Genomic DNA, 26,307 nt, shown 5'->3' on the forward strand with positions numbered 1-26,307 from the left:
ACTGGATCCTATCATTCCACCAGCAGAATGCCACTATTGGATACTGCCACATTGGTAGTTGGAAGCGGTAAGAAGAAACCATTAGTCAGCATCACTCCTCAATAGAAAAGGAACTGCTAATAGGGGCACAATACAGATAATTCATAATTGTGAAGTCGAAGGCTTTCATGGCCGGCATCCATAGTTTTTTGTGGGTTTTTCGGTCTATATAGCCATTTTCTAGAAGAGTTTATTACTGAGGTTTTGCCAGCATCTGTGGTTGGCATCTTCAGAGAATGTTGACATAGAAGAGGAAATGTCAGGAATAAACTCTTCTAGAACATGGCCACATAGCCTGAAAAACCCACAAAAAACTATCATTCATAATTCATGCACAGAGTTCTTCAGCAGCCAGTTCTTTTTTCCTGTTGGGAACCCAGTGCAGCAATGAACCCTTGGAAGGTGTATGGGGCTTTCTGATTTTAGTCATACCTTCACATTTGTAGCCAATTGGCCCTTAGTTTGAAGTAGTTAAAAATAAACTCTTTGACAATAGTATTTGAAGAACTGCAAGGGTTTTTTTAGCTTATAAAAAGACTGCTGTGCTCACTTTATATCACAACAATTTTTTCTGCAATATGATTACATGTTGGCACCATCTCTGATTAGGAATTTAAACAGGAACTAGCAGCAGTTATGTTGAATGTGGTTTTCACTGGATGGAGCACAATACCATTGATTGGATGGCGATTATATTCAGCATTAACTCCAGCTCTTTCAAAATATCACAAAGGAAATGGGTCTGGTGGCATCAGATATTTCTAATTGCATGGATGAACAGCACATGTTGTGACTTCTGATTTTAACAGTCTGAGCAGACAAAGGATGCTGTAGGTTGGAGCAAAATCATTAATCTCAGTGATTATTAAACATTTCTCTAAATGACAGTAATGACTTGTTTTGACCTTACATTATTCAGTTGCATTAAAAAAAACAGACAGTTAAGTCAAATATTTTGTGATGATCAATAAAGTTCAGAGATCTGTTCAATTTATTTCAGAGGCACTCTTGCTCCTTTTTCACAGAGGTGTTTATGACTTTTTAATTCAGCTTTTGGTAAATTCCACATTAACAATATGGTTTCCTGATTAGTAGTTTGTCATTTGACATTCATAATTGTAGGGTTATGCATCTTGTTTGTATAACATATTGTTGGTTGACTGTAGGCTTCCACTAATGATGCATGAATGGTGCAGTAAGCACAAGGCACTCACAGTGATTTGCATAGGGCAGTTACACAAACATCTTTGAATAAGATCCAGTGCCAACGCAATTGGTCGTCTGTAATTCTTGTTGAGGCCTTTTCCTATTTATACAGTTTCTGTCTCTCTGCCTGTTACTTACTTTGCCCCTCTTCAGTTTGTACCTGTACCTCTATTACATATATTTGTATTTGGTTGAATAACCAAATATTAATAATACAGAGCCAAGGTCTAACATAGCTCCCTGCACAACATGACCATGACTGTATACATGCAATGCAAAATCACTTTCTAAGTCTGCCAGCTTTTCTTTCCACTTGTTCCACTAATTGAGTTTTATCACACTTTCTGCCAGTATCCTCACTATTCATCTGCACATTCTCCTCCCCATTTGAGCCTTGACTTCTGACATGTTCTAATTCATAGATCTATTCTTTTTTTACTGGCTGGCTTGTTCGCTTCTAGTGGTGATCACAACTAGACATTTAAAAAGTGTTTGAATAAATAAGATCAGAAAATTGTGAATTTGGGCCAAACAGTTTGGTTTTCATAAGTGCTTGTCTAGGAACAGAACATTTTCCAAAAATGAACAATGATCACTACCACTAGATATGTCTACACAGTTTCTTATAGTAGCTAAATTCCTGTGGAAAAACCTTGTAAGGACAGGGCAACGATGTGGCATACTGTTTTAAATGTATTGTGTCCTTGTGGTTTCCAGCATTGTGGCAGCAGACTTCCAATCCACAGGGTTTTTTTCTACCCCTCCTCTTCTTCTGAAGCCCTCTGTGTTGCCTGAAAGCCAGTCTCAATGAAAATAGTTGGATCAAGTATTCTTCATGATTCAATGAATCATGAATATGGAGTTTATCACATGGTACAGATCCCATGCAGAAACGGGATTTAAAAGTCTGGAAAAAAGCTGCAAAAATGGGTTCAGAAGAAGAGGAGGGGAAGAAAAAAACCATGTGGAATCGAAGTCTGCTACCACAATGCTGGAAACCATAAGGACATATGTCACATCACTGCCCTGTCCTTACAAGATATTTCATCCCATGTGATAAACTATGTGTGATAAACTATGATCAGTTGCTACTAAACACGTTCATAAAGAGAAAATCTTCCTGCCTCAGTGATTCCCTCCACTAATTGTCTGATGATTTCGGGCCCTTTCACACTACAGAATTATAGTGCTCTGGTTCCACTCTCATGGCCATGGTTCCAGCCAATAGAATTGTGGGGTTTGTGATTTGGTGAGAAACTAGGACACCCTGGCTGAGAATTCTAAATGCCCTTCCTTAAACTACATATCTCAGAATACCATACGAAGGAACCATGGCAATTAAAGCAGAAATAAAGCACAATAGTGTAGTGTGAAAGATCCCTTAGTGGTATAAAGCGTCTTCGTGTATAAATTCCAGATTTGCCACACTATATCATCTCCTTGGTTATCTTTTTGGCTCACAATTTTGTTTGTTTAAACATATTTTAAATGGCCTGTTATTAAATTGCTTATTAAACAGCTTATTAATTGCCTGCTTATTATATTTAAGCAATAGAGAAATCATAAAATATTATTTTAAAAAAACCATGATAATTTCACAAGAAATCCATTATAATTTGCCATTTGTGCCCTGCATTTAGAAATCAAAAGTCTACAGTTTTCACTCTGTTTAAGAGACAGGACAGAAAATTGTTTTGCTTTTTTAAAAAAATGTCTGGGAAATGAGCCAGTGCCATTAAAGTGAGCCTTTCAGCTGTAGATTCTCTGCCCAAGATAAGGAGAAAATGACACATAGCCAGCCTCTCTAGGAGAAGGCAGCCATGAAATCTCACAGCAAGTCAACATTGGTTTCTTGAACTTAGCTTCTCCAAGAAAGAAGGGTGGCAGGAAGCCTGAGCAGGAAACCGATTAAATGTTTGGGAGCTCTCAGACCTTGCTTTTTGGGAGGTAAATTATCTCACATAAGTTTGGATGAGGAAAAAATAAATAAATTCTGTAACAATTATATAAACTGTGAGATTGCAGCAGTAAGGAGCCAGGTAGCCCTTGGGCAACCAAGGTTGCATCGACACTGCAGAATTAATGCAGTTTGATACTGCTTTAATTGCCATGGCTCAATGCTATGGAATTCTGGGATTAGTAGTTTTGTGAGACATTTAGCATTCTCTGTCAGAGAGCTCTGGTGCCACAACAAACTACACATTCCAGGTTTGCATAGGATGGAGCTAGGAAAGTTAAAGCAGTGTCAAATTGCATTAATTCTACAGTGTGGCAGCAACCCAAGTCAGGAGAAATTGTCTTCTACACTGCTTGCAATATATAACATGAATGAGAACATTTAAAATACTTGGACAGATAGGGTTAGAGATTCTCTCTGAAACAATGATTGAAGCAAATGTCTGTGAATATACTACAATGCTGAACTATCTTGGAAAATATGTGAACTATATTTTGCATGAAGTTAGGTTCTTTACCACTCCAATGTACTACATGTACCATGTACTTTTAAAGTATGAAAAACACTCCTTATTAGAAAACTGGCCAGAATCCAACTGGGGAGTTATGAATGTGTAATCACCATAGTTACAATGCTATACAGTGAACCCTGTCCCATTTAGGGATTCAAAGACTCAAGAAAATAAAAAGAAAAGAAAGGGGTTTCTCAGGTGTCATGAAATCACAGCAAGGAGAATCTTTCTTGAGCCCCATTCCAATACCCCCCCCCATCCTCAAATATGCTGGAGGATGATTCCCAGCCAGCTGAACCCAGACTCACCCTTTTTCAATCCCCTCAGTCCACCTGTATGACCATGTAATGGCTGGCAAGAGAGGGGGGCAGGAAGTGGGGAGGATCATCATGAAAACATCAACTTGCAGGACCTCCAGAGGACTCCTGGGAGGTCCCAAAGCACTGGTGAATGCTGGATACAATAGGAAATTCTCCTTGCTACCCCCATCCCTTCTTCCTGGTCAGGTGGATGGAAAAGATTAGCCAAACAAGGCTTGCCCACCTCTGCCTAACCAGTGACAGGCATGTCTTTTAATTCAGCTACCTATCCTCTCCCTCCAAGCAGATAAGTGGCCATGTGACTGTGAGGAAGAAGGGGGAGCTATGCAAGGAGGATCACCCATCTTTGGCTATGGTAACCAGCAAAAACCAAGCCTCCTTGCTTGGCTGCCACCTCTGCCCACCACTGAATGGCCATGGAAGCTGGAGGGGATGAGGACAGTAGTTGACTGAGGTCCATCCATTACTACCCACCCATTGAAAGACAAGCATCATTGTTCAGATGTGCAGTTAGGAGACCAAGCCTCCATATGGCCTTGCAATGGAGTGGGGCAAGAGAGCCAAACAAGGAAGTTCGTCCATGATAACAAGTAATGGGCAAGCCTCTTCATTTGGCTTCCCCCTTGTCCCCTTCTGCCTGCACTGCCATTTCATCACCATGCAGGTGGGGGAGTAGCCAGCCAAGGCTTATATGGCACTGGTTGTTTGGTTGCCCATACAGCAATAGCAATAGCAAGTACATTTCTATACTGCTTATCAGTGCACTTAAGCACTACCTAAGCGGTTTACAAAGTGTAAGCTAATTGCCCCCAACAATCTGGGTACTCATTTTAGCGACCTTGGAGGGATGCAAGCCTGAGTCGAGCTTCAGCCCTTTTGCTAATATTGAACTCACAAGCAATCTTATGGTTTGTGAGTGAGTGGCTGCAGTACAGGCATTTAACCACTGCACCACCTCCCTCCAGCAGGCTACATGACCATGAGGGCAAAATAGGACATGCAAGTCAAGCAAGGAGAAGGATGGTTTACTTGCTATGATAACTGGCAATAGGAAAATATTTTCACTTGATTCTTCCCTCCATCCCACTCCTACCTGACACTACATGGCATAAACAAATCTGTGGGGAGACTTTCTCCTATCTCAAGATGTCTTTGAAAACTGTGGGTTTTGAAGACATCCATGCAGGAGGGAGGAAACTGTTTAAATTACCTGCCCTACCCTGCAGGAACAAATAATTTAAACAAGCACATCCCTAGTCTTGCCTATAGATGCCTATGTGTTATAAGTTTACCAGCATAAGCTAATTGTTTTATTTGCATACACTAATTTTTATATGATAAATATATTTTAAAAATATAAAGTTGCATATTTATTGTCTTGTAATATACATTTTCTTAAAGTCCAAAGCTTAAGCAATTCTCAAAGGCGGGGGGAGGCGTTGATGTTGATTTGCTTACTAGACAATCCTATTCTTTATGACCTTGGGAGCTCAGGTGACCAAAGGAACTCTGTCTAGATACAGATTGACAAGCAAAAGACAAAGAAGCTTCCGTCCCACTACAAAGAGACACAGGTGGAAAAAGTATGCCTGTTTCAATAAAAGCAGATAAGACATATCAAAAGCAATACCAATTGGTCATTGGGGAAAGCCTCAATTTTTAAAAATGGATCTACAAAAATGTTGGAAATAACAGCATAGATGACACTTTGTGTCTGGCTAAAGGAACAGCAATCTTGATGACATGGACAATAGCAGAAAATGCTTGTTTCTGGGTCACAGCCATGTGACAATCTGTAAGAGTCAATGTCACTGTTAATATAACAGGCCTATAAACAGGGAAACCGTTTTTCAGGGAACCTGATCCCAACTTGTTCAAATGGTTCATATATGATCGTGTGAATGATCACCTTGATCTGATGTATTTTAGTAGTTACTGAAATAGGAAATTTAGTGCTTATGCATATTTAGCAGTAGGTCTCACTGATAAGTGCCTTGGCATAAGCTCCATTCAAAAAGTGCCTTGGCTTCAGGGTTATAATTTTGTTCATTAAAAAAATATAGACTATTTTTTTTCCTCTGTGTTTCAGTAACTATTGGAATGCCAGCTGGAAATGAAGAAATATTTTACTTTGTGTGTTGTATAATCTAGTTTCCCAGCAGCAACTTAGTGAATTCACAAATAACAGGGTAGCAAAACTGTTCCCAGGTGTGATTAAAAATGCCAGTTCTAACGGACTGCCTAAATTGCTGTTATAACTTACTTTTTAACAGAGTGCATGCATTAAATTTTAAATATTTTCTATAAGGTTAATAAAGGATAAATACACTTTATATAATACAAAAGAGACTTCATTCCACACTGTGTTGCTGCCCAACCCAACAAAATACTGTGTTGCAGGTATGCCATATTGAAAAGAGAGTACTTCTTCACATGACATCTATTTAAACTGGGGAATTTGCTCACAAAAAAAGTAATGTCCAAAAAATTCTTTAAAGAGGGACTAGATGAGTTAATAGAAAATAATGTTATCAATAGTTTCTAGTCATGATGGCTATATAACACCACCACTCTGAGAAACAGTATGGATGGGAGACTGCTGTTGCACTACAGCTCCCATCAACCCCAGCCAGTATAGTCAGGAAGGATGAGAGAAGTTGCAACAATATTTGGATGACCACATTCCCTATCTCAGAGATTAGTTTCTCATCTGATCCAACCTATCTCTTCTTGAATTCCTATGTGGCATAGATTGTGAGTTTGCATATAGGAAGGTGTTACATACCAGCCCAGACCATTGGACCATTTAGCCCAGAACTGTCTATTCCGATTGGCAGAAGCTCCCCAGATTTTCAGACACCTGTTTTACCTGGTGATAGTAGAGACTGATTCTGAGACTTTCTGCATGCAAAGGATATGTTTTGCCATTGTGTTTCACCAATAGCATTGTTGGACCTAATCACCAGAAATCATCATCAGCTCTTCTGTGATTTTGAACATTTTGCAGTGCTACTCACAAAAGAAGCTTTTGTCCTCACTGTTTACCTGTGGGTTAATATATATTTGAATGGGTGTCATATAGAAGATGGAGCAAGCTTGTTTTCTGCTGCTCCAGAGACTAGCATATGGAGCAATGGATTGAAAGTACAGGAAAAGAGATTTCAGCTAAATGTTAGTAAAACAGTAAAAGCTGTTCAACAGTGGAATACACTGGGTGTGGTGGAGTCTCCTTCTTTGGAGGTTTTGAAACAGAGGCTGGAAGGATGGCCATCAGGAGTGTTTTGACTGGATATTCCTGCATGGCAGAGGATTGGACTGGATGGCCCTTGTGGTCTCTTCTAACTCTATGATTCTATTATTCAGTTCTATGATTCTGTGTTAGTGATTGAATCTGAAAACCTTCTGCACAAAAGGCATGTATTTGCCCATTGATCTCTAATGATTCCCCTTTTGGCACAGCTTTAGCACTTTCTTCCTAACTCATATACATCAAAGTGGTGTTACCTAGACACCACGACATTAAATCTGTTCATATTGTTGCCAGTTGGTGAAGAGAATCCAATGACTTCTCTAACTAGTTAACACTATTATGGGGCTGTGATAGGATAATCTGTGAGATTAATAAAATGTGTTACTGAGCCACACAATCAGGGGCAGGTTTTTCTTACTACAGCATACAGAAATATTGACCTATCAGATGCAACTCTTCAGAATCATAAAAGTCATTGTAAAACTGGGCATTTAAAAGCATATATAATAAACTCATAGGAATGTTTGAAAGCTGCCAAGGAAAGTGGTATGATTTTGAAATTAATTACCCAACCTTTGCTTTGAATGTGTCATATCAGTAATTTGGCGTTTATTAAAAGACTGTATAATCAGGAACATAGTCACAAATGCAGTGTAAAAGAAAAAAAGTGATATGAACCTTTGTACTCAGGTCACACATAATGTAATACAATTTTACTTACTGCTTAATGCATTATACGTACAGGGCTATGCAGTAACATAAAAATGCAGAGCAGGAAATGAGAGTGTCGGCACAAAAAGTTCAATAATTAATCCTTGGAATGGCATAGAAATTTTGCAGCTCTAGAGTTTCATATCAAAATATACATTGGAGTAGTTTTTATTTTTAAAAATATGAGTAACGATTATGCGAAAATGTAATTTTTAAAAAATTATTTTATACTCCCTAACACTTTACCATAAAGAACAACATGTACAGACAACAGCAGATGGGTGTTTGCATCCATTGAAGTACTATGAAGAAAACAGGATGGAATTAAGGGAACAACCCTATTCATCCCAGGGGAGTATAATAAAAGTGTGCCATAGTGTCTGCTGCTATAGCTACCCCCAGTGCAGTTGTGGTAATTATTTTCATTAGAGCTTAACATTCTCCCATTGTTGTTATGCCAGATTAACCAGCATGCATATCCAGAGCCTCTGATTTCTTTAGTGCCTATCTAAGAAATCTTAGTAAGGTCTTTTCACACACACAAAATTCCAAGCTACTCCTTCTGTAGTTCCTTGGCTCTGAGGACCTCTCAGAGCCAGCCATTAAAGAAATAAGTCACTCTACATAAAGCCAGTTTATAAAGCCACTCTATATATGCCAGATGGAGTTTGCCTAGGGTTGTCCAATCCACCAGGTATTGAATGATCACAAACTGAGCTCTATCTCCAAGGAACTGCCAACTCTCCAGGTCTAACGTGGAATCTCAGAATTGACACACAAACATAGACACATATAAATATGTACATGCACATCTAACCTCAAAATCTTTACAATGGCTTCTTTTGGTACCTAAAAGTTTTTAGTCCTATATGAACAAAAAACATCAAAACAACATCGACAAAAATCTTCTGAAGTGATAAAACAAGGGTGAATACACTGTGTCACTCTAGATATTGTGGTTGGACTGGATGGCCCTTGCGATCTTTTCCAATTCTATGAATCTATGATTCTATGATTCTAGACTACAACCCCCGTCTCCCCCGATTGTCAATGACTGATGAGATTTCTAATCTGCCAACATCTAGAGGACCAGAGATTCCTACTCCTGATTTAGGAGCAATTGTTGATTCTAGTTTTACACCTCACACAGGGGAGGCTTCTTCCCTTTTCAAAATAATTGCATGTCCCTGTTCCTCCAAAATAATATTTTTTCAAGGATAAGGCTGACCCAAGATATTTTGCTATTTGAGATAAAGATTAAGACTCCCTTCCCTCCAGTCTATGAAGGTGTACTGAAAAATTATTGGCCTGACCAAGAAGGGAATGACCTACAGCCATGACACTTTCATGTTATTTGACATATTCACCTTAGGTTCGACACACTTAGCACATCATTTCTCTAGTTTATAAATTCTGATGTCTGGGCACTGAAATGCTGCTTTGCTACTGCTATCACCATGGAACCATTTCAAGATTTACTTCCTTTCAAATACTTTTTAAGGTTTGGAAACAGGAAAGAGTCAGACAGAGCAAGATCTGGTGAGCATGGCGGATAGTCCACGCCCTCAAACCCCAGATTCTTGAAAACATACATCATCTTGCCAGCCCTGAGAACAAGTGCATTGTCCTACAAAATCTTTCAGCAGCTTCCCTCATCATTTTTTCCTTCATAGATACCTCCTTTAGTCAGTAGTATTCTGCATTAACTCTTTATCCCTTCTGAAGATGGTCAGTCATCGAAATTCCAGAAAAACTGTGGCCATGACTTTTTCTGTTGACCTTTGAGTCTTGAGATTTCAAACTAAGCCCAGTTGGTAATTCGAATGCCATCTTAGTCTGTCTCACAAAGCTGACTGCATCCGGTCAGCCTACATGCTGTCAGCCTCCCAATTTGACTGTTTGTGAATTGATCTTCTATACTGCAGAAATGAAACACATTTGGATACACATCTTGTGTTAAATGGTAGCCAACTAGCCTTATAGATGGTAGGTTAGAAAGTACTTTTGCTATCATTCATTTTTGGCAAGGTAAGAAAAGAATTTAGTGTCCAGGAAATAAATGAATCCTTGATTCCCTGAGAGTGAGGCTCTCTGGAACTAAAATGCTTGGCTTAAGTCTCTAGTGTTTCAAAAACATGCTGAAAAATAGCAACAACATTGCCTCCTGCAGAAACAAGGCAGAAATAAATCAGAAGAGTAATTTACTTCAAAGGCCTGTGTGTTTGCCTCTATCCCATCTACAAACTAGGAGAACAAAAAAGAAAATGAACACCTAAAATTGTCAGGTAATACAAAGCTGTCACAACTAGAGTGATTCTGAATGCATCAGACACCAGACTCACTTAGACTATTTTCAGTACTTTGTGGCATTTTTTTCCCTCTTGAGTACATTTCTGGAATCAGTCAACACAACTGTGGTCCATTGTCCATTCAGATGTTGTGGCATAGCCTTTATGTGAGTTGCCCTTGGAACGCCCAGTTGAGTGATGGTTAAATATTTAAGATCATCGCATGCACACAGATATATATAGATAGAGAGAGAGAGAGAGAGAAGATGGGAAGATGGAGTGCTTACTAGTACCATTCATAACCATACTACAATAGCATAGCTTTAGTTCCACTACTGAGGATTTATTTTCAGCATCACATGTTATTTGGGTAATTTTTGTATTTTATCTAGAGGTTACTTTTTATTTTTCTGAAGACTTGCTATTTGTTTCCTATTGTTATTCTGTTACTTACAAAATATTGGCTGAAATCTATTGGCAGAGTATAACACTCCATGGAATAATACTCGAATGTAGGCCCCACTATAATGCTGTTTCACTTTCACTATAATGCACAAGGGCAGCCAGAATGCACCTGGGGGCATCTCCATTCCTGATCAGGATTTGAGGAGGTGGATGAAATTGTGCCTGAGAGTCCTTCAGCTGCTATTGAAGAGGATATATATTTCAAGGGCTGCCCAGTTCAAATCCATTTTAAGGATAAAGAAACCATATGAAGGGAACTCAGGGCCCCTGAAACTGTCCATCAGCACTTAGCATCTGCAGAGCAGACCAAGCAGACAAGCACCAATAGATTACATTCTTCCTCACCGTGGTGGATTATGGCTAAATTTGCTCTTTCCTGCTGCTTTCTGGTGATGTGTCTCCAAAGGGAGAAACGCTTCGGATGGAGGAGGTAGAGGCAGAAATTTACCTAGAAGCTACCTTGTCTCTCCCTCCCTCCACCCACATACATATTGTTATCTTGCCTCCAATGTCCTTAAACCATGAATTGGTTCAACAAACATCAGTACTCATATAAATGTATGTTGAACAAATGGATAGTTGCATGAATGAGGTTTAACTAAAACATAATTATGTGTGTATGCATGCACATGTGTGAATGTTTGTTTATACAGACAGATTTGCTCACACCCATATGCACACATGCAGATATGCATATACATAAATACAAAAGCTTTTAATAGTGAAAACAAATTAATTACCAAAATGGTGGAAAACCTACACCTGTAGTAGCTGCTATTGTAGTTCAACAGAACCTGTGAGACTTCATATTGGAAAATTTGGAAATGATGACATGGATTATCTATGTGAATCACACACTCTAGACAGGGGCATGGGCATCTTCAGTGGCTCCAGAAGCCACTCTCTAGGATCCACACATATTGCCTGAAATGGTCAAAAAATGGGACCAAAACCAAAAATCCACTTCTGGATTTGAGAAACAGGTATTTGGAGATATTAAACAATGGGTGGAGCTTCTAGGAAAGGCCGTTCTGGGGGGGGGGGGGGGCTAGGCTGCAAAAAAAGTCTTGGTAGCTACTAGTACCCCAAGGTGGGGCAGGGCTTCTCCTTAACACTGGTAATGTTTCTGGAATTGTCCTGCTATACAATGCTCTCTAGTAAACATTTTTAACAAACTGGAAGAAATACCTGGTTCTCCTTTTTCAACAAATTGGAGGGAGGGGTAGGTTACTAGATGTGACTATATTTTTCAGATTCCAAAATATGGCTTGGAATAAGTGATTCCTATTATAAAACATGTGGACTCCTAAATAGCAGAGTTTGGAATGTTACTGTTTAAAAGTAATTAGATGTAATTATAACTCCAGTACTAAAAATTTAATTAGCTGGTTTATAGCTGTAATATCGTCAAAGTAACTCTTTAATTTCTCATTGCTGAAAAAGTAATTAAATAGCACAACAGATTACATAGTACAGCATGAGCCAGCATGAGCATATTCCTCCTCCACTACATAGGCCCTCTTCAGATAGACATGAAAGGCTGGCCTGGGGGCGGAGTCGAGTGTCGCATCCAGAACATGCACACCCTGACTCCACACCGCAGGGCTCCCTGACACTGCGCACTGCTCCACATGGCGCATGGCATCATGATGCTCCTCCAGCACTGCATCCATATGACACAGCGCTGAAGGAGCGCTGTACAGCCACAGCAACGTGGCTATGGCACCCTTTTGAGGGCACAAAAAGGAGCCACTTTTTGCGCCCTCAAAAGGCTGGATCAGGGTTGCAGCATGATGTTACCACAGCCATGATCCAGACCTTTGTATGTATGGCCCCTTTAAGTTTTACAAAACTAAAAGTGACAATTATACTATAAAATGCATGATTTTACTCTTTGTCAAGTTACAGTCAAACCGTTAACTTTAGTCTAATATGTGTGTAGAGAGATCTTGTAGCACTTTTCAGACTAACTGAAAGAAAGAAGTTGGCAGCATGAGCATTTGTAAACTTCAGTTTACTTCCTTAGGTGCATTTAGTGGACTGGAAACCAGGGAAAGACATATATTTGCCATTGGTATGTGATAATGTCTAATCTGTGCTGCAAAATAATGCAGTTTGACATCGCTTTAGCTATCGTGACTCCATGCTATAGAATCCTGAGATTTGGGGTTTTGCAAGATATTTAGCCTTCTATGCCAGACAGCTCTGGGGCCACAACAAATTACATATCCCAAGATTCCATCACATGGAGCCATGGCAGTTAAAGCGGTGACAAACTACATTAATTCTGCAGTGTTGATTAAACGCTAGTTTTGTCTTCATCATTGGGGAAAGGGATGAATTTAAAGTAGTTCTGCCCAACTGTCAGGGGAGAAAGGAGTTATATAAATAAATTATCATGACCTTCTTTAATCCCTCCCCTCATTATGTCTTGAGAGAAGCACAACTATTGTACATCACACTCTTCCTTATAAGAAAAAAGCTACAAGGTCTGCTCTGTATTGTTTGGTTTACTCCTGATCTACCAGGCATTGCTTTGTTTGTGCCCTGCCATGTAAAAGGAACCCATCACGGTAGAGAGGTTTTGCTGCAGTAAGCTATGACTCGCTTGTGTGGTCACATGGCACAGGAGCACATTGGTATGGAGAGCACTCCAGACAGAGCAAAGCAATGAGACCGAAAGAGATGCCATTTGAGAGGCTGAACGGCACCTGTCTCCACTCCAGCTGGACTGGAGAAAAGGAGAACCCTTCAGCAAACCAAATTGCCAATCCTTCACTATTCAAGGAGGCAGGGGGAAACTTCACAAAACTGTGTGGAATGCACATTGTGCAGATTTCAAAAGAACTAATTCAGTAGCATTGATTTAAGCCAATACAGCCATGTTTCTTAAAAACACTTATTCAAATGCTTTCTGAATACCAAACTATTCTCTTCTTCTCCTCCTTTTTCTTTTAGATTAAATGCACTTTGTAAGACAAACACTTATAATTCTCTAGCTCATTTCTAGCACGATCCATCCTCTGGGCCTCATTTAATAGTGGAGAGAGAATCATTGAACCCACTTTGAGACTCCAGGAGACATTGTAAATCAAAAAGTACATTTGTGTGTATATTCTGAATGCAGCACACAGGAAAGTTGTGTGTGATTGTGATTACAAGGGCAGGGGATAGGTCTGCTTTCTTTTCAACACAACTGGCATGTGCATCCTTGCATGAAACACAGCTGGTCCCTGAGTAGTATCTAACATGGTTGCTATAATTTTTCTTGACCAAAGCTGCCTTTAACAACTGCATAATAGGCAGGCATTCAGCAGGAAAAGTTTTTCTCAGACACTAGATAAACTTCTGCCTGTGCAGCTGTTGACACCTCTGCCTCTACTTGGAACAAAAAGATAGCAATGCTAAATGGATATTCCTCCGCTGTTTGGGAGGAGCATCTCCATTATTCTTTGTACCCTTTACCAAATTCATACTCATTAACACTCTGCTCCTTTCTGCTACTTTGTCACAGGAGCAAACAAGGAATTGGCTAGAGCAAAGATTCATGTACCATCATAGATAATCTAGTATCTAAATGTTCTCTGGTCATTTCATCTTGCCAGAGATCCAAGTTGTGCCCAATTGCTGTGCTGTCTGGGGATCCTGAGAGTCATAATCCATGCATCTGGAAGTTACCAAATTGGGGAGGCTACCATAAAACCAGTGTGGTATAGCGTTTAAAGTGTTGTACTAAGACTTGGGAGATCTGGGTTCAAGTTTCCATTGAATTATGAAATTCACTATTTGACCCATGTCCCTCAGCCTAAGGTCCTTGAGAGGATAATATGGACAGCCATATTACAGGAGAAAGGGGAAGGATATAAGTATAACTAATAAAGTTTCCATAATTATTGGGATTTTATATAAAAAAGATTGGTCCCTATAAACTTTGGAGATGTCCCTGAAATCTGGTTGTCCAAACCTAGAGCTAATGTAGAAACAGAGATGGAAAAAATATTTTAAAATATTCAAAAGTGATTTAAAAAAAGAAGAGAGAGAGAGAGAGAGAGAGAGAGAGATTGTCGAGAAACCCTGAGGAGAAAGCTGAACTAACAAGAATCTTTGCCGTTTGGTGGTTATTCTATGCAAATTTTGCACCTGAATTTTGTTTTGTTTATATAAAGGAAACAGCATTTTTGGCACAGAAATAACATTGTTGGTACAAAAAGATTATTTTCTATGCCAAAAAAGCTGTTTAATGTGCAGAAAATGCTTCTTGTTTTCTTTTGTTTTTTTAAAAAAACAAGCAACCTATGTGCGAATTTTGTACTGACTAATTTCTGAACTGCTACTTTCTCACAAAAGGAAGAAATCTGCCAACATTACTTGTTATTTTCTTTGAGAATGAACTTAGTGAAGAATTACCTCCCTATGTAGAAAGCAAACTATGGTTGCTTCTGAACTGCAGAAATAAAGCAGTTTGATATCGCTTTAACTGCCATGTTTCAATGCTGTGGAATTCTGTGATTTGTAGTCTAATGAGATATATAGCCTTCTCTGTCAGCAAACTCTGGTGCTCCACCAAACTACAAATCCCAGAATTCCAATATAAATTATAATATCCTTAGACACTTGAGCCCTGCATACATTTAAGAATACCTTCTTATATACACACGTGTCCCTCCACATTCGCTGGGGTTAGGGGCACAACCGTGTGAGAATGAAAAAAATAAAAAAATATAAACAGTACTTTTTAAATCTGAGAACACCTCTCTAGGAATTTCTAGGTCCTCCAGCAAGACTCTGTAGTCAACATCTGCCAGAATTTGACCACAAACTCATGTTGCAGTACCTACAAATACCTAGAGGAGTGTTTTCTCTAGGAATCTCTAGGTCCTCCAGTGCAACTCTATGGTCAACATCCAGCAGAATTCCTCTGGAGGACCTATAGATTCCTAAAGAGAGCATATTAATCAAATCCATAAATAATCAAATTCATAAAACTCAAAGCCGCAAATGTGGAAGCCTGAGGGTATTCCATCTTCTGAATGAACTCAAAGCAACCTCTTAGTGTTACCTCTCTGTTTTTTAAGTCAGAAGATGAAACAATGGCGGGATACAGACCGCCGCTTTGCGGCGCTCCCCCGCCGCCGCCATTTGCTCCGTGCGGGAGCCACAGCAGCCAAACCGCGCGACTCCCGCGCGGAGCAAAAAAGAAGCTCCATTTCGGAGCTTCTTTCTGCGGCGCATCTATGATGTCACGAGGCGCCACAGGCGCATTCGCGACGTCATAAGCGCCGCAACACGTCTGGACGCTATGCGTCCAGTACGTAAAGATGGCGGCGCCCATGTGGAAGGGGCGCCGCCATCTTGTACGTACTGTATACGTACTAGGGTTAGGGGGGTGCGGAAGCACCGCCCCTTCCTAACCCTAGTACGTATACAGTACGTACTATATGGCGGTGTGTATCCCGCCAATGGGACTTAAAAGTTGCTCATGGTAGCTACTGCACTGCTTCTCTCTATATGACCCTTTATGCTGCAAATTTCAGGAAAGTGTCTGTGCTCAGAGAGCTCTGTCTCCACCAGTTCTTCCTGGATTATCTATATGTTCAAAGAGTCAGCAGGTTTTATGCCCATTGCTTCTTACTTGATCTGTTTCCAAATCTGAACTCAGCATCCATGAAGCCTTTCTGTCTGCACATCAGTGTATGAAGAATTCTGAATCGATAGTATAGGAATAAAACACATACACAAGCAAAGGAAGTGCAGTTTTAAGAGCTGAACACAGATGCTCCTTTCTAGCCAGTTCAATACAATGTTCTGAATTGCACACAGCAGGAATTCATTTGCTACAAATAGCTCTATACCACCAGCATTTTCAATAATTTTGTTATGCTGTGTCCCCTGGATGATACCAACATTCATTTAATACACAGAAAATTAAAACAGAAACAGGTTTGAGGAACATCCAAGGCTACACAAATTTCATACAATCATGTGTTTGTTTTCAGGATCTTTTATTTCCTATCTTTTTTTTAAGGATTTCTGTTGCAGTTCTAAGGTCACCTTCTTGACAATTTCCAACAGGGGTTTATCTTGTACCATTTACTCTGACATACAGCCCAATGATTTATTATTGCTTAGTTCTTGATACTCTTCACTGCACAATCCAATCTAAAAGACACACATATTTCTCAATTCAGGGACTTTTTTATTTTATGAAAAATCAGCTTGGTGCTTTGCGTTAAATGCTAGACTTGCCACTTGATCCTAATTTCTTTCTTAAGTATGTTTTCCACATACTGTGTTCCATTTCCTGTGCCACTCCTTACCAAATGGCATCCCTCCCCTTTACTTCCAACAACAATTTCATTGTGCTTACATCCAGAAGAAAGATGAGTTGACTGCAATACTGCAAGGTTTCTGTATGTACTGAAAAATCTATATTCTCTTGAGTGTTAGTAGCTGGTGTAAGGAGTTTATTCTTTTCTCACTTTTTTTAAAACTTAAGGATTTATATTTAGACCAAAGGTGTTACATCACTGGATACTAATTATATTGCCAGAAACATCAAAGTAAAAATTCTTTATGTCTTCAACTCTTTCCTTGCTTTATGGGTACCAGTGAACAAACCAAAAGTGGAGAAATATATGTGTTTTATGCAAGATCACATTTGTTGCTTTAATAAACCTATAGCTAACAGAAATTCAAAGTATCCTTGATACTTTTTCTCAGCAACAGATACAATGAATGAAGAAAGCTGTACCTGTTGAACTTACACCAATCACACAATTATATGTGATATGCTGTGATACAGTGCACTTTGTGTTTGGAAGGGAAAGGATGGCCCATTACAAACAGGCCTTTGCGGCGCCCCCGTCACGTGCTAGGGGTTGGCCAAGGACCTAGCGTCCATACTGGCCTCACCCCAGCACGTGACGGGGGCATAATAATGGCGGCACCCTATACACACAGGCGCTGCCATTTTGATGTATCGGACGCATAGCATCCGCAAGTCACACCCCGGATGTGACGCCGCGAGTGCGCGAGTAGCACCTCGCGGCATCCCATCCGGGGCGCAAGAAGAAGCGCCATTTTGGCGCTTCTTCTTCACTGCATCCAGGAACCGTGCGGTTTGGCTGCTGCGGTTCCCGGATGCAGCAACCAGCGGCGGCAGCAAAGCACCACTTTTCGGCGATCTGTAACCCGCCGATGATTATCCAGCACTCCTTAACTGCATATTGTAGATAACTGAAGAGAAGCAAGAACTGGATTGCTGGGCTTCTGTAACAAAGCTCTTGCAAATTGACAGTGTCCAAAAGGAGAAAACTGTGATAGCAAAAGCATTCTCTCCCAGTGCATCTCTGTTCTACAAAAGGATTCATTTGTTATGCAGTTGTCTAAAGCATAAGAGCCTGGTTGGAGTAATGGTGGCAACTTAAAATAAGACGACAACTTCTCACACAGCTGAAACTGCATGTAACACTCCAGCACTGTCCACCCATTGATATGGTCTTTGCTCAGTTGATAAGAAAATCTAAAACAACATGTATACCTGTGCAGACTTCCAAAGGTATAGCAAAGACTTAGGGTGCATCTACACTGTAGAAATAATGCAATTTGATACCACTTTCAGTACTGTAGCTCCATCCTATGGAATCCCAGGCTTTGTAATTTTACAAGGTCTTTCACCTTCTCTGTCAAAGTGTACAGGTGCCTCACAAAACCACAAAACCCAGGATTCTGTAGGCTGGAACCCTGGCAATTAAAATGGTATCAAAACTACAGTATTTTTACTTTGTAGACAAATCCCCAGATTCTATATATATATCACTTGTTTCTTTATTATTGTAATATCCAAATGTAAAATACACAAGTACTTTATAAAATGTGAAAAGCAAGCTTTAATAGGCATATCAGAACTCAAAAAAAGTGAAGGGCAGAGGGAGAGAAACAGCAGGAGTGGTTTATTTCCACAAGCTAGTTTGATAGGCTTTTCATTTTAAAATGCCTGCTTTGATGGAAAACAGGAGCCAGCCTTTCCCCTAATCAGACCATTGATCCACCTAGCTCAGTGTTGTCTACATTTCTGACTAACCGCAGTTCTTCATCCCACCCTCAAAATGCAAGCAGTTGAACCTACAGCCTTTTGCATGGAAAACATATGCTCCATCACTGAACTATGGCCCTTGCCCTCTTCCTTAGCTTCCACACATCAGCTCTCTTCATTCTTTACATGCCATGCATTTATTTTGTTTTTAGGGGGGGAAATCAATAAATATTAATCCTTTCCTGGTAGAAAGTTTCCCTGCAACCAACTGAATTTCCAAGTAAATATGGTTTAAGACAGAGAAGTGCATGTTTTGCCCTTCCCTGATACAGCTGTGATAGTTACAAGTCAGCCTTGACATATATCAAGATGCTTCCTAAAATCTTGGCCACTATCAAAGCTTTTGGAAGTCTTCCTACAGACTGTTGAAACCATTTGGTGTCATTACCCCTCCATGTACCTAGATCCCAGGATGCAGCTGCTTCCTTTAAACTCTACCAGTCATTAGCTGGTACGTTAAGTAGCTAATGATGCTCTTCAAGGATCTGCTGCATCAAACAGGTGCCAGGGAGTAAACATTTTTAAAAGGCATTTTTCTGGCATGTCAATTAAGAGCTCAATTTTGCAAATGCTCTCCTGAGTAAATTTAGTCACCAGTTCAGGCCTGCCTTTCACTGAATGTTTCCTTGCAGAATTAGGTCCTTAATGAGCGCAAATCAATATCAGACATTGGGCTAAAACCTCTGGCCTAGTGTCTTAAATAATCTAGCAAAATAGAAACATATAAAGTCTAGCAAGCACTCATTATTCTGCATTTCCTCTTGCAAAGGTGTTTATTAAAATGTCACTGTTGTTTTCAAAGAACCTAAATTTTAATTCTTTATTCTGTGGCCCCATTGTTTCCCTATAGGTTGATCAATATTTTTTTAAAGGCATGCAAAGCACTATGCACATTCTTCTGCTAATTAGCTACATGCATAGAAGATTAATTGGATATATGTAAATTATTTAAGCCTTAAGGTGCCTCTGGATCCTCCCCTATTCTCATGGGTCAAGTAAAAAAAAACCAAGGGGAAAAGCTGCATAGCAAGGTTAAATAAGCAGTTTTCATCTCTCTGTCCGCATCTGTCAGACACCTTTGTGGGTCCTGCTGGCGCCAGGAAATAAGACACTAGGCTTCAAGCATGGAACCAGAGAGGCACAGGAGACTGCCAACGTTAAATTTGATACCGCAGCAGGAGGTGCCATTTGCTATCCCATAGGAAAAACAATTCCACTCATTTACCTTTCATGCTCATATAAACAAATCGAAGATGATGCAATTCTGAAAGCTGTTGTTTTTGGATTTTTTTTAAGTAGGTATTTTCCCATTTGATTCCTATTTGATTTCTATTCTGTTTGCTTCTTCAACTTATAAATGCCAAATAATTTACTCCATAGTAACTGTTCGTAAACTTGGAGCTATATAATTTGATCATGCACTAATCTATCCAGAATTAACAGCCACTGATTTAAAGAGAAGCATATAGGATGGTGGCTCTGGCCATATATAAATATTTAAATTGGGGATGCGGAAAAAGTCAGAGCTAACTGTTAAGTCAAAGATTAGAGATAACAACAGAGAGGTCAAATGACAAGGCAAGACACAAGAGGTGGAATCCAGAAATGTGCTGGTAAATACAGTGCATGCAAAACCCATGGCCATCACTGGCTATAGTGGGTTTCCATGATTGAGTGGGGAATTGAACCTTGTGTTAGGAGATTATCAGATGTGGAAAATGATGTCCTTGTCTCATCCTTATGGCATGATTGCAAAAAGATTTTCATATGATGTTGTGCTTATCCTGTCAGTGTCCCATCACTGAACTGCAGTTGACTGTGATCACACAAAAGGCTTTCAAATGATGTTGCACTTATCCTGTTGTTGTCCTGTCACTGAAGTGGAATTATCCTGACATTTTATATTAACGGAAGTTTGCATTAATACAGTTCCACTTCAATTACAGGATAATGACAGGATAAGCATTACGTCTATCTAGATTACCACATTACACTCTTATAGCGCTGCTATTCCACTTTAACTGCTCTGGCTGCCTCCTGTTACATTCTGGGATTTGCAGTTTAAGGAGGACATTTAGAATTCTCATCCAGAAAGCTCTTAGGCCTCACTGAACTACAAACCTCAGAATGCAACAGGAGGCAGCCAGAGCAGTTAGAGGGGAATAGCAGCACTATAAGAGTGTACTGCAGAAATGTGGTATGAAATGCTTTCATGTGATTGCAATAAGGATGGCATAAGGACAGGAGAGCAATCCCATCCTTATCCCATCCCCATCTGATAAGCTCAGTAGTTCAACATTTAAACCATATCACACTGGCTTTCTAGGTGGAGCTAAAATACATGTCTGTATGGAAATACATGATTCTGAGAATAGAGGCCTTGTTGGAAAGGGCAGAAGAAGTGGTATATAGTGTTGTGGCAATTCATGACAGACCAGCCAACTAGCCCCAAGACATGATGGTGTTTCCTTGGAACAGATGCCAAACCCTTCACAAAGGCAAGCAGTAACAGCAGTAGAGGGTCTCAAATGTCCTGGTACCTACTTAGTTGTCTAATTCTACTAAGAACAGAACATCTGAGAGGTTCTTGACTTGTCTTGGTGAAAACCTCACATCTCAGAAGATAAGGAACAGGGGAATTTGCTGTGCTTGACTTAATGCTTAGTGATGAAACAGTAGATGGGGTAAAAGTGCCAGGGGCCTAAGGGGCATGTTGCCTTGTTAGCTTGAAATTCATGATAAAGAGGACTGTGAAAAGTGGAATGTGTGCCTTGACCATTGCTAAAGCCAGCTTTTAAAAGGTCCAAGAAGAATTAAGTGGAAATCCTTGGCTAAAAATCCTGTAGGAGAAAAAAGAAGTCAAAGAGCATGCAAGTTCCTGAAAAGTGAAATACCAAGCCACAGTAACCGGCTATTTCCATAAGAAGGAAGTATGTGGGGCACCTAGGGCCATTTTTAAAAGTCTATGTGGCTGCACAGTGAACTCTCTGATGAACTGAAACTCAAAAGGGTTATCCATAGGAGATGCGAATGAGGACATACTGTATAACCAAGGACACGAACCTCTAAGGATGGCATAAAGGAGGCAAAGGTCTGGAAACAACAGAGGATAGTAAAAATTAACAAAAGGAGCTTCTTTAGCTTTACTGTTTATAATTTTATTCATTTGTATCCTACAATTCCCCCCAATACTGGGTAACCAAGGTAGTTTACAAATTATTATAACCAGTACAGAATAAAAAAACATATGAAAATAACTGTGTGTGTGTGTGATTTAAAAACAATTAAATAATCTATAGAGTTCAACAATATAAAGTTCATTAAAAGACAAAATATTTTATTTTAAATCAACAAAACAGGACACCATTAAAAACCCACCACAGTCAATTCCTGAAAGCCTGACAGAACTGGAAAGTGCTCACTTGCTAGTGTAAGGAGAGCAAAGAGAGATCCATCCTAGCTCCCTGTTACTTTTTGGGAACAAGAAGTTCTTCAAGGTAAGAATGCCTCAGAGGAATCTAAATGACTTAGGGAGATGATACATTTTTAACAGGTGACAGAGAGAATAAGAGCAAATACTTTACTGCTTTTTTGGGGGGGGGGCTTCATTTCTCTCCCACAAAGGGAAGACTCACAGCCCAGAACAAGTGAGGATAAGGAGAGTACTCACTTACTTCAGATTATTTCAAATATCAACAGCCAGATGAGTGGCAGGCAACCTAAGGTGCTGAAGGAGCTTGAAGACATTAGTTCAAAGCCTTGGGGAATTCCTGCAGAATAGGTGAAGTATGAGAAGACTGGAGAGAGGCAGGTGTGGTCAGCATCATGAAGAAGGGGGGAAAGCTGTCAATAACAAGCAGATTTTTAGACTAGATCATTAGGAAGTCAGTCTGTGAACATCTAGAAATTAATTCATTGATCACCAGCAAATATAATACTTATGAAATAAGTAGGAGATGCTTCATTAAGGTATAGCTGAGTACATTCCAGTATGGTGAATGGGGCCTGGCACTTGTCTTTCCCATCCTGCCAGTCCATGTTGTTTTCATGATGTTAGCTAGAAAAGTACCTACACACACACAAAATTACCATGTATTTTACATGCGTTGATTCATCTTTAATACTAAAGTAAAAGTGGAGAAGGTATCAACCCATATGAGAGTCAATGTGATGTCATGGTTAGACTGCTGGGACTGAAATGTGGAAGATTCAGGTTCACTGGGTAATCTTGAGCAGTCACTTTCTTTCAGCCTGACCTACCTCACAGAGTTGCTGTAGTGACGAAGTGGGTGAATAGTAAAACCATGTGTGCAACCTTGAGCTCATTGGAGGAAATATAGAATATAAATGTAATTAATAAACAAACAGACAAAATCAACAACATGTGAGAGAGCAGCAGCATTCTTTATGGAGCCACATGAATGACTAGGTGTCTGGATTTTTGTTTGTTATTTTGCTGTTTTGTTTTTTGGAACCCAGGGACATTTTGTACATGGCTTTTTGCCCACAATGCCATGCATAGGAGCAGAGTCTGGAAAAGTAACATTGAATGGGACAACAACTTCCAGGATCCTTCAGCCAGCATGGCCCCAGCCTCAATAGCCAAAAAAAGTAACTTTTCCCATTTCTGCATACAACCCTGCTTTACATGACAGCAGGGAGATTGCTGTTCATACCACAGCAAATTCTAGGCAAATTCTTAGTATTGAGTGCATATTTTCTAATGCTTTGACAGAAGAGTTCTTTAATATCCACAATTATTTTGCATTTCCTGAACCTACAATTTGCTGAGAGAATAAGATCCATCTCTTTGTTCCTCTGCTTAATAAAAAGGCAGAATTGCATGTCTTTTTCCTGGTTTTTCTGACATGCTGACATACTGATTTTTCCAAGCACTATATCCTAATGGTCTAATGCTGGCTTCCTCTAAAAGCTGTTTTTATTAACTATCTGGCCAGCCCTGTGCCTTTGCTTGTGTAACTGTTTTTACAATAAATTGTGCCCACACTGCATTTTCATGTATGAATACTTCATTTTTTAATAGCTACATCTTCCCACAGCTCCATCCTGAGGAAGCAAGCTACCAGTTCTCATCTTGTAATGCTTCAGTCTTGGCTGACAACATATTTTATCAGCTGTCCATGGATCTGCCTTTAAATTTTCACCCTCATTTCCACCTTCTATTTCCACCCTCAGCTGTCCCCAAACAAAATGCCAAATGATTAAATGAACATGGAAATTCTATATATCTAACCACTCTCCTTTTTTACTTTTTTTGTTTGTTTGTTTAAAAAATGTAGGATACCTGACAACATTCTTTCTAGGAAAATTTTATTTGGCAGTTTAATTTTTAAACACCAAGTTGCTAGCCCCAGTGAATCTTCTCAACCTCCCCCCCCCCCCAAAAAAAAACCCCTCTACATAGTATTTGTTGTCTGTGATGTCTGACCAAAGACTTGATAAATCTTCATGCTGCTTCCCTGGATTTTTTTTTAATATGGTTTTTAAGTACTTGAAAGGAACAAAATATGTCTTGTGAATTTCATTCAGCTGCACAAGTAACAGTTTATGCCTGGGAGATTACAGAAAGTGACAGGGGGCAGGGCAAGGACTAAAGTACTCCAAGTATAGACTATCTGTACTCAGGTTATTAGTATCCTGTATGGCTTCTACCTTCTTTCTAGAAGGAGGAAAAGTGACTGTACATCACAAACACTTGAAAAAATACTTCTGCATCTCCATGGTGGCTATTTGCAGATATTGACATCACAGCAAACTTAGAAATGCAAATAATATTGCTTTTGTCCTGAAGTTGGTTGGTCTTATTAATATTTAAAAGATGATAATGCAATTATTTTTGGTAAATATTTACGAGTGGAAAAGTAAAATATGATGGAAGATATGCAAAGTGGTGAAACATTATGCATGATTTAAAACATCTAAAGCATATACGCATACATATATACATTAAGCTAGCAGGAAAAGGGAAGTCGCCACATAACTGATAATGGATGTGGTATCAGTCCAGAAATTCACACTACAGATACAGCCTGTTCCAATAAGTGTGATGATGCCCTAATGATAACTACTGTCCTCTAGCAAAGCCCTGCAGCCAGACAAACTATATCAGCACCATGGACAGCAGCTAATGTTTCAACAAACTGCCTACAGTCAGAATAAGAATTTTCATATACAGGCCAGATGTTCACTCTTTCTTAGGCCAGCTTAAGGCTAAAACAAACCTTTTCAACCAGGGTTTATCAGAGTTTCTAAATTACATACTGGGAAGAAATTTAATTGGTTTAATTAAGAAAGTTTATTTCATGGTAATTCAGTTCTGTTATGCTGCAAGATTTAATGTGTCCTCTGGTAGAAGGGATTTGTTATAAATATTCATAGCATTTTTTTTTCTTTCCAGCCCAGCCAAAAAGAAATTGTATGGGAAAAAAATGTGATGGTTGCAAACAAAAATAGAGAATAATGCTTTTAAAAGTCAGGAGGATGTCTTGTCTATAATCCTCCCTCATATTGCTCCTCTTATTTGTTTGTGTCAATACAATTAAATGTTATCTGTCTCTATCTCTGCAGTTACTGCATTGATTTTCTGTACATTCTACAGAAACGTCATCAAGGTGAACAGACAGGAGATTAGAAGCTGATATCCTTCAGTCCTTCCAAATTTAGTCATTACTTTGTTTCTTATTCAGTTGTTATCAAAAAGCTTGACTGATCCAAAATTAGGAACTTTGTTCCATTGATCTCAGTAGGAAACCTAAGGACATCTTCACCTTCACTTTGCTGGATTGTGTCATGGCCAGAGCATTCACCCATGATGAATATGATACACAAAATGACATTCAAAGTTGAAACTGCATGTGCATATCTTTGTTTTTGCCCTGTATACACAAAGCAAAAAGCCAAATGAACAGTATTCATGTGGCCTCAGAGACAACAAAATAGATGTGGGTGCATTCAACAAATGTGATCATGACTTGTAAGAAAAACCCACTTTCCTAAATGGAATTTGTATTTGTGTGCAATATTTTACCATGTGTTCAGTGGCTCTCACAAAGAATATTTTATTGTAAATAGTTTTAGACCGCAGTGTACAGGAAAGTAATCATATTTTTCATAACAGAAACAACAATCTTTTCTATTTGTATGAAGCATTTTAACATGGTTTAAAATACACAGAGTAAGAGTAGGTATATTCTACCTCTATTACTTTTTAGCTGCACCAATGTAATCCAGATTCTAAAAGCTGAATTATATGGCAGATATGGTTTATGTAAATTAAGCCAAAATGTGTGTGTGTGTGTTTCTAGTTTTACAAAATTCTGTATTGTCTAACTATGGAGAAGAACAATGCCAATGTTGACATGGGAATATTTAGTACTAGATCACTGCAATCCGCTTTAACTCTTTTATGGTTTAGTAAGCATTAACCACTGTCCTCTATCAGCTG

The sequence above is a fragment of the Sceloporus undulatus genome, chromosome 4, assembly GCF_019175285.1.
Source record: "Sceloporus undulatus isolate JIND9_A2432 ecotype Alabama chromosome 4, SceUnd_v1.1, whole genome shotgun sequence".
Taxonomy (NCBI): domain Eukaryota; kingdom Metazoa; phylum Chordata; class Lepidosauria; order Squamata; family Phrynosomatidae; genus Sceloporus; species Sceloporus undulatus.